We start from the raw sequence: 19,814 nt of genomic DNA, 5'->3' as shown, positions 1-19,814 counted from the left end.
ATCTGCGAGAGATGAGATCGACAGTCGATCTGCTCCCAGGGTGCTCAGCAAGCACCGTACAGTGATGTTCCTCAAACACCTTGTGACGTAATTCGGAGGGAACAAACAACTTCCCCGGAGGACAAGAGTCCGGAGCGTCCTCCTGTGCCTCCAACACCCTGGCCTCGAGATCAGGATAAAGAGCGGATATGACTACCCCTTCAGATAAAATGGGACTAGGGTCATTAGACTCACCCCCCCAGGAAAGCTACGCGACAAAGCGTCCGCCTTGACGTTCTTAACTCCAGGGCGGTAAGTGGCAATGAAGTTAAATCTGGTGAAAAACAATGACCATCTGGCCTGCCTTGGGTTCAGTCGCTTAGCCAACTCCAGGTAGGCCAGATTCTTGTGATCCGTAATTACCGTAATAGGGTGAATTGCTCCTTCCAACCAATGCCGCCATTCCTCGAACGCCAACTTAATGGCCAGAGTTTTTTAGAGAAAAATGCACATGGGCGCCATTTACTAGGTGAAGGACCTTGCGACAAGATTGCTCCTACCCCTACCTCGGACGTATCAACCTCAACAATAAATGGCTGAGTCACGTCCAGTTGCATCAGAATAGGGGCCGAAGCAAAACATTCTTTCACAGCAGAAAAGGCCTGTAATGCTGCATCAGACCAGACAGAAATATCTGCACCCTTCCTAGTCATGTCTGTTAAAGGTTTAACCACCGATGAATAGTTCATGATAAATTTACGGTAGTAGTTGGTAAACCCCAAAAACCGCATAAGCGCTTTCAAAATTTCAGGTCGATCCCAGTCCAACACGGCACGGACCTTCTCGGGATCCAATACGAAAACCTGAGGATGAGAGCAGGTAACCCAGAAATTTCACTTCCTGTACAGCAAATACACACTTTTCCATCTTAGCATACAACTTATTCTCGCTTAGGATCTGTAACACCTGTCTCACATGATCCTGATGAGTCTCCATATTAGGCGAATAAATTAGTATGTCATCAAGGTATACAACGACAAACCTCCCAACCAGATGATGAAAGATGTCATTGACAAAAAGTGTTGAAAAACCGCAGGAGCATTGGTTAATCCAAAGGGCATGACCAGGTTTTCAAAATGACCCTCAGGGGTATTAAATGCGGTCTTCCACTCATCCCCCTCCTTGATCCTTACCAGATTATATGCCCCCCTCAGATCCAACTTAGAGAACACCTTGGCACTGACAATCTGACTAAACAAATCCAAAATAAAAGGAAGGGGGCAAGGATCACGGACGGTAATACGATTGAGCTCACGGAAGTCCAGGCATGGTCTCAGGGTACCATCTTTTTTCTTTACAAAGAAAAACCCAGCAGCCACTGGGGACTTGGATGGTCTAATATGTCCCTTTGCCAAACTCTCAGTAATATACTCTCGCATGGCCTTTCTTTTGGGTTCCGAAAGATTATACAGCCGAGATTTGGGCAATTTAGCTCCGGGAATAAGATTGACGGGACAGTCATACTCCCGGTGCGGAGGCAACTCCTGATTACCACTCTCAGAGAAAACATCAGAAAATTCTGAAATGAACGAGGGTACAGTTTTAGTGGTCACCATAGAGAATGATGCATTAAGACAGTTGTCCATGCAAAAATCACTCCAATCGAGAATCTGTCTCGCTTGCTAGTCGATGTTAGGGTTATGTTTGCTTAACCATGGTAAGCCCAACACCAACGGAGCAGGCAGACCCTCCAATACATAACAGGAGATAGATTCCTGATGCAAATCACCCACTCTTAAATGAATGTCATTCACTACCTGCGACAGACATTTTTGGGTGAGAGGTGCTGAGTCAATTGCAAAGACAGAAATACTTTTCTCTAATGCATTAGTAGTCAACCGATGAATGCGTACAAACTGTCCATCAATCAAGTTAATTCCTGCCCCACTATCGATAAATGCTTCGATTTTCACAGTTTTGGACTCTAGCGCCACCTCTGCAGACAGGAGAAAACGGGTACTACCAGTAAAAGACAAAAGTAGGTTTTCTTGCTCCCCATCCACACCACCAATAGTAATTTGAGGATTAAAAGTTTTTTCCTTTTTGTTTACACCTTGATGCTGCAAGTACGGACAAATATTCACAAAATGTCCCTTCTTGCCACAATAAAAGCAGACTCCTTTCACATGACCCAAGCTTTTGCCAGGAGTAGCTCCTCCTAACTGCATAGGCTCATCACAAGGCGCAACTACCAGTGTCTCTCCCCCATAAGTGTCAAAGGAAGCATTACCCTTATTGGACAGTACATCCTGAAGGTGATGACCCCTAGATCTCTCCCTCAGGCGTCTATCAAGACGTACAGCAAGGGACATAGCTGCCTCCAATGACACAGGATTTTCATGAAAAGCCAACGCGTCCTGCAGTCACTCAGAGAGACCCTGACAGAATTGGCTATGGAGAGCAGGATCGTTCCACTCAGTATCGGTAGCCCATCTCCTAAATTCAAAGCAATAGGTCTCCGCGGAACCTTCTCCCTGCCGCAAACTCCGTAACTTGGTCTCGGCCTGAGAGATCCGATCCGGGTCATCGTAGATGAGACCCAAGGCTCTAAAGAATTCATCTACCGACTGGAGGGACGGTGATCCGGTCGGCAGAGAGAAAGCCCAAGATTGGGCGTCCTCTTTAAGCAATGAAATAATCATACCCACACGTTGACACTCATCCCCAGAAGAGTATGGACGCAGCTTAAAGTATAATTTACATGACTCCCTGAACCGGATGAAATTTTCACTACCCCTGGAAAACCTGTCCGGGAGAGCCACCTTCGGTTCAGGACAGGCCTGGGACCCACCACCGGAACCAGCAGCCTGTGGACTCTGAATCTGCAGGACAGTTGCACGGAGGTCTGCTACCTCCAAAGTCATATTCTGCAGCTGTTCGACCAGTGCAGACATAGTATCCATTGCTGCACAGATCAGAACAAAAATGGCGGTATTTGGCTTGGGATAATGTCACGGTTGTAGTAGGGGAGAACACCAAAAGACAACAAGAAGGAAAGGGAAAGACACTAGGCCTCACCGCTAGGGAAGGAAAAAGGTCACCACCTATAAAACCTTGCTCCTGACCCTAACTCCTATCTGTATGGGCACCTCTCGATGGTAGAGATACCCATACACAGGAACCTAGAAAACCCTGGTGACCCTCAGATGCCCTAAAGATAATGACAGGGCAGAGACCATCCGTTCCTTCCCTGGTGAAGGAACTAGCGTCTCACCGGAGGGAATACAAAACACAACAAACACTTAACTTCAGAGGATGATGGATGAACAGGACTTCAACACGAACCACACTCCAGCTCTTCCAAGACCAAATGAAGCTATCCCAAGCAAGGAGTGATGGGAAAAGTCTGACTAAATAGGGCGAGTTAAAAGTCACATGATCGACACCTGAACAGGAGGTGCGGACATACCAGCAACACACAAAGTGAAACCGAAAGAGGCTGTCAGATCACTAATGCGTAGATAATCTTTCAGACCTTCTGAGACCTGTCACAGATGTGACACCCTTTAAGTGTATTTAATTTCATAATCCATTCAATCTCTAGTTATTTTAGGGCCATAGCTCTATTGCCCCCTTTACGAGACATAGGGATGTGGTCAATGAGCATATATTTAATATAATTTTCACCATGCCCTTGTTCTGAAAAATACTTTGAGACCGCCAAATCTATGCGTTTTTTCCGTATAGTATATCTATGTTGATTAAAACATGTTTTAAAATCCAACGTAGTTTCACCCACATATAATAACTGTCACGGACACCATAACACATAAATCACATATGATGTGTCGCAAGTTAAGTAGAAATTGATTAGATTTTTCTTAGTCACAGGATGTGTAAAGACTTTACCCTTTTTAAAATATTTACAATTAATGCAGTTCAAACAAGGAAAACATCCCATTTTAGGAGTATGTAAAAAGCTCTGACCAATTCTCTTTTGTGTTCCTATATCTGCACGTACCAGTTTATCTCTTAAATTTTTAGGCCTTCTGTAAGACATCAGAGGAAAGGACTTAAATTCCTTAATTGTGTCAAATCCACTTTTAAGGATGGACCAATGTTTGTTTATGATGTTTCTCACCTTGTAACTATTCTCAGTATAGGTAGTCACTAATAAAATCCTATTGGTTTTTTTTTCTTGTGTTTTATGTTGAAGAAGCTGATCTCTATCATATTCCTCTATCTTAACAAGATGTTTGTTTAGAATAGTATTTGGGTATTCACGATCACTGAAAGATTTCCTCATTTTAATTAATGTATGATTTAATTGTCCTTGGTCACTCACTATACGCTTAGCTCTAACGAATTGACTGAACGGTAAGGATTTCACCATAGTTCTAGGGTGAGCACTATAAAAATGGAGTATCGTATTTTTTATCCGTTGGTTTCACATACACACTTGTCTCTATATCATTATCCTTTAAAGTAGTGACCACCTTAGAATCGGTGCCAGTACAAAAACGCATCCTTATAATGTGTGCCAGTACAAAAAATGCTCCCTTACAACGTGCGCTAAGTATAAAAAATGCCCCCTTATTTGATTTGATTTGATTCAACTTTAATGTCATTACACATGTAAAGTACAAGGTAATGAAATACAGTTTGCATCTAATCAGAAGTGCAAAGGGCAGCAAGTACAATAAAAACAAGTTATATACAGATAATGACAGTGTAGAAAGTAGGAATAGTTATGTACAGATTATGTACAAATAAATTAAGTATACAGGTGTTTATATTGGTATAGAGAGAGCTAATATACAGATGTACTATGGAGAAATATACAGATGTACTGATGTATACATATATACAGTTATACAGATGTGCTGATGTATACAGATATACAGATAAACTGTTCTATATTGCTATACAGACGGCAAATATACAGATGTACTATGAACAAGTTATACAGATGTGCTACATATATACAAATTTACAGATGTATAGTAAACAGATCTGCAAAATGCTATAAATATAGCTCCAGAAATGGAAGAGTAGCACTATGGACAGACAATAATAGTGAACAATGTAGTGTAAGTACGTACTATAGCAGAGACTTATGCTATGACAATGTCCCAACTATAGCACTAATCATTATTAACATACCGTGAATGCATGAATGACAGTCATGATCATGGTCATAGGAAGGGATGGAGGGAGGAGGATTGTAGAGGGTTAAGTGAGTATGGATGAAAGGGTTCAGCGGGGGGACTTAGTTCAGTAGGGTGACAGCTGGGGGGAAGAAACTGTTCCTAAACCTGCTGGTTTTAGTCTGAAGGTTCCTGTAGCGCCTTCTTGAAGGAGGTAACTAGAAGAGTTTATTGGCAGGATGAGAGGAGTCCCTAAGAATGATGCGTGCTCGACGTAGACATCTCTTCTTGTGAACATCCTCAATAGCAGGAAGTGGAGTCCCTGTGATGCGTTAGGCGGTTTCACCATTCGCTGTAATGCCTTGCGGTCAGCAACAGAGCAATTGCCATACCAGACTGTAAAACAGTTGGTCAGGATGCTCTCTATCGCACAGCGATAGAAGTTACCCAGTATATCAGCAGACAGGAGGTTTTTCTTCAGTGTCCTCAAAAAAAAAGAGGCACTGATGTGCCTTCTTGACCAGACTAGAGATGTTGATTGACCAGGACAGATTCTCAGAGATGTAGGTCCCCAGGAACTTAAAGCTGCAAAACCCGTTCAACAGCCGTGCCATTTATGTGGATGGGGTCATGGGTGTCTCTCTTCTCCTTCCTGAAGGAGCACGTTAATGTCAGCAGCAGTATCATCAGGAGAAGACCACCAAGTGGCACAATGACCAAATCTGGAGTTGGCAGCAGTATGAGGAGGCCACCAAGTGGCACAATGACCGAGCCTGGAGGTGGCAAGAGCAGCAGCATCAGGAGAAGGCCACCAAGTGGCACAATGACCGAGTCTGTTGTTGGCAGCAGTATGAGGAGGCCACCGAGTGGCACAATTACCGAGTCTGGAGGTGGCGGCAGCAGCAGCATCAGGAGAAGGCCACCAAGTGGCACAATGACAGAGTCTGGAGTTGGCAGCAGTATGAGGAGGCCACAGAGTGGCACAATGACCGAGTCTAGAGGGCAGCAGTATGAGGAGGCCACCGAGTGGCACAATGACCGAGTCTGGAGGTGGCAGCAGTATGAAGAGGCCACCGAGTGGCACAATGACCGAGTCTGGAGGTGGCGACAGCAGCAGCATCAGGAGGATACCACAGAGTGGCAAGGTGACATAGTGTGGATATGGCGGCAGCAGCAGCATCAGGATACCACAGAGTGGCAAGGTGACATAGTGTGGATATGGCAGAAGCAGCATCAGGATACCACAGAGTGGCAAGGTGACATAGTGTGGATATGGCAGCAGCAGCATCAGGATACCACAGAGTGGCAAGGTGACATAGTATGGAGATGGCAGCAGCAGCATCAGGATACCACAGAGTGGCAAGGTGACATAGTGTGAAGATTGCAGCAGCAGGATACCACAGAGTGTCAAGATGACATAGTGTGGAGATGGCAGCAGCAGCATCAGGAGACCAGAAAGTGACCCGGTGACATAGTGGAGCGGTGGGTGGCAATACCAGTACCTGCTGACGAAGGTGGGTGAAAGAAGGAGCACTTGGCATCAGATGTGTGGCATCAGGCGGGTGGCAGCATGAGAGTAGTAGCTGAGGCAGGTATCCAGAAGAAACTGGTCTCTTTTTTCAAGGTTTGGGTGAGGCGGCATGGATGGTCTAATCAGATGCATCAGGCATTAGTGGGTGGAAATCCTGGCTGATCCACGCCCGATTCATCTTGACAAAGGTCAGTCTCTCCACATTTTGGGTGGACAGGCGAGTTCTCCTTGGGGTAACTATGGCCCCCGCCGCACTAAACACCTACTTTGATGCTACACTACTGGCCGGGCAGGACAGCTTTTCCAGGGAAAACTCTGCTAGTTTCGGCAACAAATTCAGTTTGGCTGCTCATAAGTCATCCTTCTGCCGAATGGTGACAATTCATCTGTCACTACGCAAGCAAGTGAGGAATGCATCGGGCCATTTGTGCAAGTGACACGGAGGGACTCCCTGCCTCCATCTCCACTGCATACTGCCACGGTATGTCTGGGTCCTCTGTCTCGTCTTCCTTATCGCCCTGTAGCTCCTCTGGCTGCTCCTGCACCTCCTCTCCCTTCAGCTGAGTAGAAAAACCACCCATTTCTCTACACATTGCCTGTGCTCCAATGTCCCCCTACTTCAGTTCAGCCCCCACAGGGCTCATGTGGCCGTGAGATCTAGACTCCACGTCCCCTGACCAGGCATTGTTACCACCATCTGTTCCAGGATATGAAGCAGTGGAATGACGTTGTTCATCCCGTAGTCCTGGCAACTGACAAATAACGTGGTGTCCTCAAAAAGCCTGAGCAAACGGCAGGTGTCACAAATGTACTGCCACTGGCTGACATCGAAGTTACACAGGGGAGTACTTCTATCCGCTTGCATCATCAAGAAATCGTTGATGGCCTTTCTCTGTTCGTAAAGTCGGTCCAACATATGGAGGGTGGAATTCCAATGGGTGGAAACGTCGCATATCAGCCTAGGTTGGGGGATGCCGTTCTGCCGCTGCAGCTCAAGGAGTGTGTGCTTTGTGGTGTACGAGTGGCTGAAGTGCATGCAAAGTTTCCTGGCTATATTTAGGATATCTTGCAGATGGGTGGAAGACTTCAGGAACCGCTTGACAACCAGATTGAACATGTGTGCCATGCAGGGTGCATGACTCAGCCTTCCTTGACGCAGCGCCGACACCATGTTCTTCCCGTTGTCGGTCACCATGGTTCTGATTAGCACACTGAGGCACCCCAGAGGAAATGATCCTTCGGGCTCATCCTCCATCTAAACAGAACTTTTTTTTGGCCACAGTTGTTATGATTGCACACATAGATTATGTAGTCAGTACAGTCTAATAGATTATAGTGAACAAATTTACATACTGTGTATGATTTTATATTTTGGGACGCATATTTAATATGTTATGTTAAAATAAGTTTAAGCAGCAACCAGGTAAGTCAGCATCTGCAAATGCAAATATGATAAAAGAACAAGGCAACTAAGGATGCACTGAAAAGGGGCCCACAGCAAAACCACCTAGTTTCCTAGTACGTTTGCGTTGATCACTTTCAGTCAATGTGAAACGCAAAGTGTACTAGATGTAAAATGTAGTGAAGGTAATCTTACCAAAGACTGTATTTCTGAGTTATAACCTCACTTCTGATCCTCAGCTGTGTGGTGTGACCAACACTCTGACTCTCCAAATAACACAGCATGTTATGTGTGGACGGCAAGACAGTTTCTCTATGTATTCCTATGGGAGCTTCAGTCTCTTAGGCATGCATAGAGAAGTAACTGACTTCCTGTCCTGTGTCAGTTGAAGAGGCAGAGTGTTGGTCACATGACACAGCTGAGGATCAGAAGGGAGGTTATAACTCACAAATACAGCCCCATTGTGACCTCCATCACAAGACACACAATTAACTTCATTGCAGTTTTGTGTGCGTGTGCCATAAGGCAGTTTCAGCTCTACTGCAAAATCAGTGAAAACAAAAAAATCACAGCATAGCACCACATAATTAGAGCTGCGCAGTTCCATCAGAGGTTTTCCAGGCACAAATTTTTACAGTTAAGGAAGGGTTAAAAAAAAACTTATCCGGTACCCACTGCTCTCCACTTCCTGGTCCTGGGCATGACACACAGGAAATGGATTGGACTGCCCATTCAGCCAATCAGTGGCTGAGGCAGGTCACCACTGCAGGCAGTGATTGGCCAGGTGAGCAGGCCAAACCATTCCCTGTGTGTGTTGAGCGGGGAACCAGGAAGTGAAGAGCCGTGCGGACCGGAGCAGCATTGGAACGGCAGTGGTGGTCAGTTGGTGTGCATCACTTCTTTTTTATTTTTAACCCTTCTTCTATCATTTACAAAAAAAATATGTTTTTATCAACATTAGATTGCTGTCTGATCCCAATTAAACCAGCCAGTAACAATCTGATGCCTGTGGCCACTTTAAGAGGGAATACCCATTGCAGTTACAGTTGCAAGAAAAAGTATGTGAACCCTTTGAAATGATATGGATTTCTGCACAAATTGGTCATAAAATGTGATCTGATCTTCCTCTAAGTCACAACAATAGACAATCACAGTCTGCTTAAACTAATAACACACAAAGAATTAAATGTTACCATGTTTTTATTGAACACACCATGTAAATATTCACAGTGCAGGTGGAAAAAGTATGTAAACCCCTAGACTAATGACATCTCCAAAAGCTAATTGGAGTGAGGTGTCAGCCAACGGAAGTCCAATCAATGAGATGAGATTGGAGGTGTTGGTTACAGCTGCCCTGCCCTATAAAAAAATCACACACTAGTTCTGGGTTTGCTTTTCACAAGAAGCATTGCCTGATGTGAATGTTGCCTCGCACAAAAGAGCTCTCAGAAGACCTACGATTAAGAATTGTTGACTTGCATAAAGCTGGAAAGGGTTATAAAAGTATCTCCAAAAGCCTTGATGTTCATCAGTCCACGAAGACAAATTATACATGGAGAAAGTTCAGCACTGCTGCTACTCTCCCTAGGAGTGGCTGTCCTGTAAAGATGACTGCAAGAGCACAGCACAGACTGCTCAATGAGGTGAAGAAGAATCCTAGAGCAGGGATCAGCAACCTTCGGCACTCCAGCTGTGGTTAAACTACAACTCCCAGCATACAAACATGCTTGGCTGTTGTTGGAACTCCCATAGAAGTCGATTGAGCATGCTGGGAGTTGTAGTTTCACCACAGCTGGAGTGCCGGAGGTTGCTGACCTCTGTCCTAGAGTGTCAGCTAAAGACTTACAAAAGTCTCTGGCATATGCTAACATCCCTGTTAGCGAATCTACGATACCTAAAACACTAAACAAGAATGGATTTCATGGAAGGATACCAGAGAGGAAGCCACTGCTGTCCAAAAAAACATTGCTGCATGTTTACAGTTTGCACAAGAGCACCTGGATGTTCCACAGCAGTACTGGCAAAATATTCTGTGGACAGATGAAACCAAAGTTGAGTTGTTTGGAAGAAACACACAACACTATGTGTGGAGAAAAAGAGGAACAGCATACCAACATCAAAACCCCATCCCAACTGTGAAGTATGGTGGTGGGAGCATCATGGTTTGGGGCTGCTTTGCTGCGTCAGGGCCTGGACGGATTGCTCTCATCGAAGGAAAAATGAATTCCCAAGTTTATCAAGACATTTTGCAGGAGAACTTAAGGCCATCTGTCCACCAGCTGAAGCTCAACAGAAGATGGGTGTTGCAACAGGATAACAACCCAAAGCATAGAAGTAAATCAACAACAGCATGGCTTAAACAGAAGAAAATACGCCTTCTGGAGTGGCCCAGTCAGAGTCCTGACCTAAACCCGATTAAGATGCTGTGGCATGACCTCAAGAAAGCGATTCACACCAGACATCCCAAGAATATTGCTGAACTAAAAACAGATCTGTAAAGAGGAATGGTCAAGAATTACTGACCGTTGTGCACGTCTGATCTGCAACTACAGGAAACGTTTGGTTGAAGTTATTGCTGCCAAATGAGGTTCAACCAGTTATAAAATCCAAGGGTTCACATACTTTTTCCACTTGCACTGTGAATGTTTACATGGTGTGTTCAATAAAAACATGGTAACATTTAATTCTTTGTGTGTTATTAGATTAAGCAGACTGTGCTTGTCTATTGTTGTGACTTAGATGAAGATCAGATCACATTTTATGACCAATTTGTGCTGAAATCCATATAATTCAAAAGGGTTCACATACTTTTTCTTGCAACTGTATATGAGGCGCTAGGTAAATGCTTATCTGTGAACATCTATCGTTTCCTTTAGTCGAACTATAACCCAAGCCCACAGGAGAATGAAGTGATTGCAGAAGACCATAATGCCAATGAGAAATCCTGCTCCAAAGATGAGGATTTCGAGGGGATGAGTATACTCAGCCTGCATCCCGCATGGAGACTGTAAAACTCACAAAAAGGCAAATCACCAATTAATATGGCATAATACATTTTGCACATATATTATTTGAAATGCAGTCAAGTCAAAGCTTCAATCCACTGCTGCTCTGTACTTATGGAAAACTCGTGATGTACTTTGTGGATATATTTGTATATACTCTTATGGTGCAGGAGACGATGAAGAAAATAGTGGCAGGTGTCTTCTATGACCGCGCAGCCGAAACACTGAGCAATCAATATATACCTGGAAGAAAAGGCATTACATGTAAATTGAACCCTACAATCCAAGTCGAAAATAGTAACAGCATATTAAAGGGGTTCTCCAGGGTTTCCCTAGGATACGTTGTCAATATCAGATCGGCGGGGGTCTGACACGTCGCCAATCATCGGCACAGGGACTACACTTTTCTGTCCATTCTGTAGTGGACGGAGCTGTGTGGTACCAGCTACAGTGGATATAAAAAGTCTACACACCCCTGTTAAAATGTCAGGTTTCTGACAAAGATAAATAATTTCAGAACTTTTTACACCTTTAATGTCACCTATAAACTGTACAACTCAATTGAAAAACAAACTGAATGCTTTAGGTAGAGGGAGAAAAAATATAAAAATAAAATAATATGGTTGCATAAGTGTGCACACCCTTAGGCCTCATGCACACGGCCGTTGTTTTGGTCCGCATCCGAGCCGCAGTTTTGGCTGCTCGGATGCGGACCCATTCACTTGAATGGGGCCGAAAAAGATGCGGACAGCACTCTGTGTGCTGTCCACATCCGTTGCTCCGTTCCGTCACCCCACAAAAAAATATAACATGTCCTATTCTTGTCCGCGCTTTGTGGACAAGAATAGGCAGTTATATTAAAGGCTTTCCGTGCCGTACCGCAGAACGCGCACAGACGCCATCCGTGTTTTGCGGACCACAAAGCACACCACAGTCGTATGCATGTAGCCTTAAACTAATACTTAGTTGAAGCACCTTTGGATTTTATTACAGCACTCAGTCTTTTTGAGTATGATTCTATCAGCATGGCACATTTTGACTTGGCAGGATTTGCCCACTCTTCTTTGCAAAAACACTCAAAATCTGTCAGATTGCGAGGGCATCTCCTGTGCACAGCCCTCTTCAGATCACCCCACAGATTTTCAATCGGATTCAGGTCTGGGCTCTGGCTGGGCCATTCCAAAACTTTAATCTTCTGGTGAAGCCATTCCTTTGTTGTATTGGATGTATGCTCCTCTTCATGTTCAGCTTTCTAGCAGAAGCCTGAAGGTTTTGTGCCAATATTGACTGGAACTGTCAATAATTCCCTCTAGCTGTTCATAATTCCCTCTAGCTTAACTAAGGCCCCAGTTCCAGCTGAAGAAAAACAGCCCCAAAGCATGATGCTGCCACCACCATGCTTCACTGTGGTTATGGTGTTCTTTTGGTGATGTGCAGTGTTGTTTTTGCGCAAAACATATATTTTGGAATTATGGCCAAAAAGTTCAACCTTGGTTTCATCAGACCCTAACACCTTTTCCCACATGCTTTTGGGAGACTATAGATATGTTTTCGCAAAATGTAGCCTGTCTTGGATGTTTTTCTTCGTAAGAAAAGGCTTTCGTCTTGACACTCTACCATATAGCCCAGACATATGAAAAATACGGGAGATTGTTATCACATGTACCCCACAGACAGTACTTGCCAGATATTCCTGAAGCTCCTTTAATGTTACTGTAGGCCTCTTGGTAGCCTTGCAAACCAGTTTTCTTCTGGTTTTTTCATCAATTCTGGAGGGACACCCAGTTCTTGGTAATATCACTGTTGTGCCATATTGTCTTCACTGTGTTCCATGGTATATTTAATGCCTTGGAAATTCTTTTGTACCCTTCTCCTGACTGATACCTTTTAACAATGAGCAGGGCCGTTTGAAGGAATTTGGGGGCCCCAAGCAAAATAGACATGGAGGCCCCCCCCCCCTCCACGCCCTCCCCACCTTACGCACGCAAAGCCTACAGGAACCACAGTATAGCCATACAGTTTAAGTTCACCCACACTTTATATAAATAAAAAAGGAGGTTTACAGTGCAAATACTGCTGTTGCATTTAATGTGCATGAAATTAGAACATTTTCAACAAATGTCCTACTTACTCTCCCCCTCCCTGTTTTTTTTTTTTTTTTTTACTCCCTACCCTACCTTAGATAAATTCCTAAGTTAATTCAGTCCTCCGGCTCCTTCCCTGGACCCTGTAGCGTGGCCGAGCTCCTCGCTCTCTACCTCCAGTCCTGGCTGTCACTCAGTCCGGCCGGGAACCGCGTGGTACAGGTCAGGAGATTCAGTTTCCTGTTCCCGGCCGGACTAAAAGGAAGTGAGCACTCAGTGTACACTTCCTGTCAGTCCGGCCGGGAACAGGAAACTGAATCCCCTGTTCCTGTACCGCGCGGTACCCGGCCGGACTGAGTCACAGCCAGGAGGTAGAGGAGGAGAGCTCGGCCACGCTACAGAGCAGCAGTCAGCAGAGGAGGAACTCGGGAGGTAACTAGGAGTGCTGCAGCCGCCTGAGGCTCTCTATAGAGCACTCAGGCGGCTGCAGCCTTAAAGGAAGCAAAACAAGCACCGGCTCTGCTCGGGGCCCCAAGCAATTGCTTGTTTTGCCTGTCTGTTAGCGACGGGCCTGACAATGAGATCCCTCTGATGCTTTGGAAGCTCTCTGTGGACCATGGCTTTTGCTGTGGGATGCGACTAAGAAAATTTCAGGATAGACCAACTAGAGCAGCTGAACTTTATTTGGGGTTAATCAGAGGCACTTTAACTGCTTACCGACTGCCTAACGCAGGGATGCGTCCTGGCGGCGGTCGATTCATTCCTCCAAGACGCATATACGCGAGACTTCCTGTGAACGCGTGCACACAGGCGCGCGCGTTCACAGGAACCGAAGGTAAGCGAGTGGATCTGCAGCCTGCCAGCGGCGATCGTTCGCTGGCAGGCTGTAGATGCGATTTTTTAACCCCTAACAGGTATATTAGATGCTGTTTTGATAACAGCGTCTAATATACCTGCTACCTGGTCCTCTGGTGGTCCCTTTTGCTTGAATCGACCACCAGAGGACACAGGCAGCTCTGTAATAAGTAGCACCAAGCACCACACTACACTACACCCCCCTGTCACTTATTAACCCCTGGTCACCCCATATAGACTCCCTGTTCACCCCCCTGTAAGGCTCCATTCAGATGTCCGTATGTGTTTTACGGATCCACGGATCCATGGATCGGATCCGCAAAACACATACGGATGTCTGAATGGAGCCTTACAGGGGGGTGATCACCCCATATAGACTCCCTGATCACCCCCCTGTCATTGATCACCCCCCTGTAAGGCTCCATTCATAGAAACATAGAATGTGTCGGCAGATAACCATTTGGCCCATCTAGTCTGCCCAATATACTGAGTACTATGGATAGCCCCTGGCCCTATCTTATATGAAGGATGGCCTTATGCCTATCCCATGCATGCTTAAACTCCTTCACTGTATTTGCAGCTACCACTTCTGCAGGAAGGCTATTCCATGCATCCACTACTCTCTCAGTAAAGTAATACTTCCTGATATTACTTTTAAACCTTTGCCCCTCTAATTTAAAACTATGTCCTCTTGTAGCAGTTTTTCTTCTTTTAAATATTCTCTCCTCTTTTACCTTGTTGATTCCCTTTATGTATTTAAAAGTTTCTATCATATCCCCTCTGTCTCGTCTTTCTTCCAAGCTATACATGTTAAGGTCCTTTAATCTTTCCTGGTAAGTTTTATCCTGCAATCCATGTACCAGTTTAGTAGCTCTTCTCTGAACTCTCTCCAAAGTATCAATATCCTTCTGGAGATATGGTCTCCAGTACTGAGCACAATACTCCAAATGAGGTCTCCAAATGACGTCCGTATGTGTTTTACGGATCCACGGACGTCTGAATGGAGCCTTACAGGGGGGTGATCAGTGACAGGGGGGTGATCACCCCATATAGACTCCCTGATCACCCCCCTGTCATTGATCACCCCCCTGTAAGGCTCCATTCAGACGTCCGTATGTGTTTTACGGATCCATGGATCGGATCCGCAAAACACATACGGACGTCTGAATGGAGCCTTACAGGGGGGTGATCACCCCATATAGACTCCCTGATCACCCCCCTGTCATTGATCACCCCCTTGTAAGGCTGGCTCCATTCAGAGGTCCGTATGTGTTTTGCGGATCCACGGATACATGGATCGGATCCGCAAAACACATACGGACATCTGAATGGAGCCTTACAGGGGGGTGATCAATGACAGGGGGGTGATCACCCCATATAGACTCCCTGATCACCCCCCTGTCATTGATCACCCCCCTGTAAGGCTCCATTCAGACGTCCGTATGTGTTTTACGGATCCTCGGATCCGCAAAACACATACGGACGTCTGAATGGAGCCTTACAGGGGGGTGATCACCCCATATAGACTCCCTGATCACCCCCCTGTCATTGATCACCACCCTGTCATTGATCACCCCCCCGTAAGGCTCCATTCAGACGTCCGTATGTGTTTTACGGATCCACGGATCGGATCCGCAAAACACATACGGACGTCTGAATGGAGCCTTACAGGGGGGTGATCACCCCATATAGACTCCCTGATCACCCCCTGTCAATGATCACCCCCTTGTAAGGCTGGCTCCATTCAGAGGTCCGTATGTGTTTTGCGGATCCACTGATCCTTACAGGGGGGTGATCACCCCATATAGACTCCCTGATCACCCCCCTGTCATTGATCACCCCCCTGTAAGGCTCCATTCAGACGTCCGTATGTGTTTTACGGTTCCACGGATCCGATCCGCAAAACACATACGGACGTCTGAATGGAGCCTTACAGGGGGGTGATCAATGACAGGGGGGTGATCACCCCATATAGATTCCCTGATCACCCCCCTGTAATTGATCACCCACCTGTAAGGCTCCATTCAGACGTCCGTTTGTGTTTTGCGGATCCGATGATACGCAAAACACATACGGATCTCTGAATGGAGCCTTACAGGGGGGGTGATCACCCCATATAGACTCCCTGATCACCACCCTGTCATTGATCACCCCCCTGTAAGGCTCCATTCAGACAATTTTTTGGGCACAAGTTAGTGGAAATCGATTTTTATTTTTTTAGTTTTTTCTTACAAAGTCTCATATTCCACTAACTTGTGACAAAAAATAAAATCTCACATGAACTCCCCATACTCCTCACGGAATCCAAATGCGTAAATTTTTTTAGACATTTATATTCCAGACTTCTTCTCACACTTTAGGGCCCCTAAAATGCCAGGGCAGTATAAATACCTCACATGTGACCCCATTTCGGAAAGAAGACACCCCAAGGTATTCGCTGAGGGGCATATTGAGTCCATGAAAGATTGAAATTTTTGTCCCAAGTTAGCGGAAGGGGAGACTTTGTGAGAAAAAATAAAATCAAAAAATTTCTGCTAATTTGTGCCAAAAAAAAATAATTTCTATGAACTCGCCATGCCCCTCATTGAATACCTTGGGGTGTCTTCTTTCCAAAATGCCCTCCTAAAAGGAATTTGGGCCCCTTTGCGCATCTAGGCTGCAAAAAAGTGTCACACATGTGGTATCGCCGTACTCAGGAGAAGTTGGGCAATGTGTTTTGGGGTGTCATTTTACATATACCCATGCTGGGTGAGATAAATATCTTGGTCAAATGCCAACTTTGTATAAAAAAAATTGGAAAAGTTGTCTTTTGCCAAGATATTTCTCTCACCCACCACTTCTTCTGAGTACGGCGATACCAGATGTGTGACACTTTTTTGCAGCCTAGGTGGGCAAATGGGCCCACATTCCAAAGAGCACCTTTCGGATTTCACAGGGCATTTTTTTTTAACACATTTTGATTTCAAACTACTTCTCACACATTAGGGCCCCTAAAATGCCAGGGCAGTATAACTACCCCACAAGTGACCCCATTTTGGAAAGAAGACACCCCAAGGTATTTCATGATGGGCATAGTGAGTTCATGGAAGTTTTTATTTTTTGTCACAAGTTAGTGGAATATGAGACTTTGTAAGGAAAAAAAAAAAAAAAAAAAAAAAAAAAAAAAAAAATCAGCATTTTCCGCTAACTTGTGACAAAAAATAAAAAGTTTTATGAACTCACTATGCCCATCAGCGAATACCTTAGGGTGTCTACTTTCCGAAATGGTGTCATTTGTGGTGTTTTCTACTGTCTGGGCATTGTAGAACCTCAGGAAACATGACAGGTGCTCAGAAAGTCAGAGCTGCTTCAAAAAGCGGAAATTCACATTTTTGTACCATAGTTTGTAAACGCTATAACTTTTACCCAAACCATTTTTTTTTACCCAAACATTTTTTTTATTTTTTATCAAAGACATGTAGAACAATAAATTTAGAGAAAAATTTATATATAGATGTCGTTTTTTTTGAAAAATTTTACAACTGAAAGTGAAAGCAAAAATTTAGTTAAATTTCGATTAATAACAAAAAAAGTAAAAATGTCAGCAGCAATGAAATACCACCAAATGAAAGCTCTATTAGTGAGAAGAAAAGGAGGTAAAATTCATTTGGGTGGTAAGTTGCATGACCGAGCAATAAACCGTGAAAGTAGTGTAGTGCAGAATTGTAAAAAGTGGTCTGGTCATTTAGGGTGTTTAAGGCTACTTTCACACGAGCGTTCGGGTGTCCGCTCGTGCGCTCCGTTTGAAGGGGCTCACGAGCGGCCCCGAACGCATCCGTCTGGCCCTAATGCATTCTCAGTGGAGGCGGATCCACTGAGAATGCATCCGCCTGCCAGCGCTCAGCCTCCGCTCCGCTCAGTGAGCGGACACCTGAACGCTGCTTGCAGCGTTCGGGTGTCCGCCTGGCCGTGCGGAGGCGAGCGGATCCGTCCAGACTTATAATGGAAGTCAATGGGGACGGATCCGCTTGAAGATGACACCATATGGCTCAATCTTCAAGCGGATCCGTTCCCCATTGACTTTCAATGTAAAGTCTGAACGGATCCGCTCAGGCTACTTTCTGACTTAGAAAATTTTCTAAGTAACAATGCAGACGGATCCGTTCTGAACGGATGCAAATGTCTGCATTATCGGAGCGGATCCGTCTGATGAAACATCAGACGGATCCGCTCCGAACGCTCGTGTGAAAGTAGCCTAAGCTATTTAACATGATTTTGAATGTGATTGCTTAATTCTGAACACAGCTACATCCCCACTTATGCAACCACATTATTTTAGTTTTTTTTTGTTTTCTTCCCTCCACCTAAAAGATTTCAGTTTGTTTTTCAATTGAGTTGTACAGCTTATAGGTCACATTAAAGGTGGAAAAAGTTCTGAAATGATTTATCTTTGTCTCATTTTTTTACAGCACATAAACCTGACATTTTAACAGGGGTGTGTAGACTTTTTATATCCACTGTATATCACACCCCTGCCTCAATCAGTTTATTTGGGGGGCTACAGGTATATCACACCCGTTGAAATTAGTTGTTCCAATACCGTTTTTAACCTCTATATATAGCTGCGGTATCGCAGCAGAACCGCACACAACTGCTGCACAGTTCAAATGCACTATATAGAAAGTATATCATAGGTATATAACACCCCTGCCTCAATCACTTATTTTTGGGGGCTACAGGTATATCACACCCATTGCAATTAGTAGTTCCAATACCGTTTGAACATCTATATAGCTGCGGTATCGCAGCAGAACCGCACACAACTGCTGCACTGCTCAAATGCACTATATAGAAAGTATATTATAGGTATATCACACCCCTGCCTCAATCCGTTTTTTTGGGGGGCAACTGGTATATTACACCTGTTGCAATTAGTTATTCCAATAGCGTTTGTCTCTCTATACAGCTGCGGTATCGCAGCAGAACCGCACACAACTGCTGCACAGTTCAAATGCACTATATAGAAAGTATATCATAGGTATATAACACCCCTGCCTCAATCACTTATTTTTGGGGGCTACAGGTATATCACACCCATTGCAATTAGTAGTTCCAATACCATTTGAACCTCTATATAGCTGCGGTATCGCAGCAGAACCGCACACAACTGCTGCACAGTTCAAATGCACTATATAGAAAGTATAGTATAGGTTTATCACACCCCTGCCTCAACCATTTTATTTGGGGGGGGGGGGGGGCTACAGGTACATCACACCTGTTTCAATTAGTTGTTCCAATACAGTGTGAACCTCTATATAGCTGCGGTATCGCAGAAGAACCGCACACAACTGCTGCACAGTTCAAATGCACTACATAGAAAGTATATTATAGGTATATCACACCCCTGCCTCAATCAGGTTTTTTTTTGGGGGGGGGGGGGGGGGCTACAGGTATATCACACACATTGCAATTAGTTGTTCCAATACCGTTTGAACCTCTATATAGCTGCGGTATCGCAGCAGAACCGCACACTTTGCACAGTACAAATGCACTATAATATACTTTCTATTTTAGAAAGTATATTATAAGTATATCACATCCCTCTGTATATCACACCTATCAATAGCACACCTATGCCAGTCCTTAAAAGGACTTGTGTGGCCCTATTAGCTAGCGTTTGGTGTCCCTAACAGCCTGTCCCTGCTCCACAAAGCAACCTCTCTCTACACTGACAAAATACAGAATGTAAAATGGCTGCCATTTCGGGTTCTTTTATAAGGTGGGAGTGTGTCCATGTGCTGAAACGTCTCAATTGGCTGTCCTGTCCCACCT

This window comes from Bufo bufo, chromosome 2, assembly GCF_905171765.1.
Source record: "Bufo bufo chromosome 2, aBufBuf1.1, whole genome shotgun sequence".
NCBI lineage: Eukaryota > Metazoa > Chordata > Amphibia > Anura > Bufonidae > Bufo > Bufo bufo.
The sequence above is the reverse complement of the archived record's forward strand: the minus strand, read 5'-3'. Positions refer to the sequence as shown.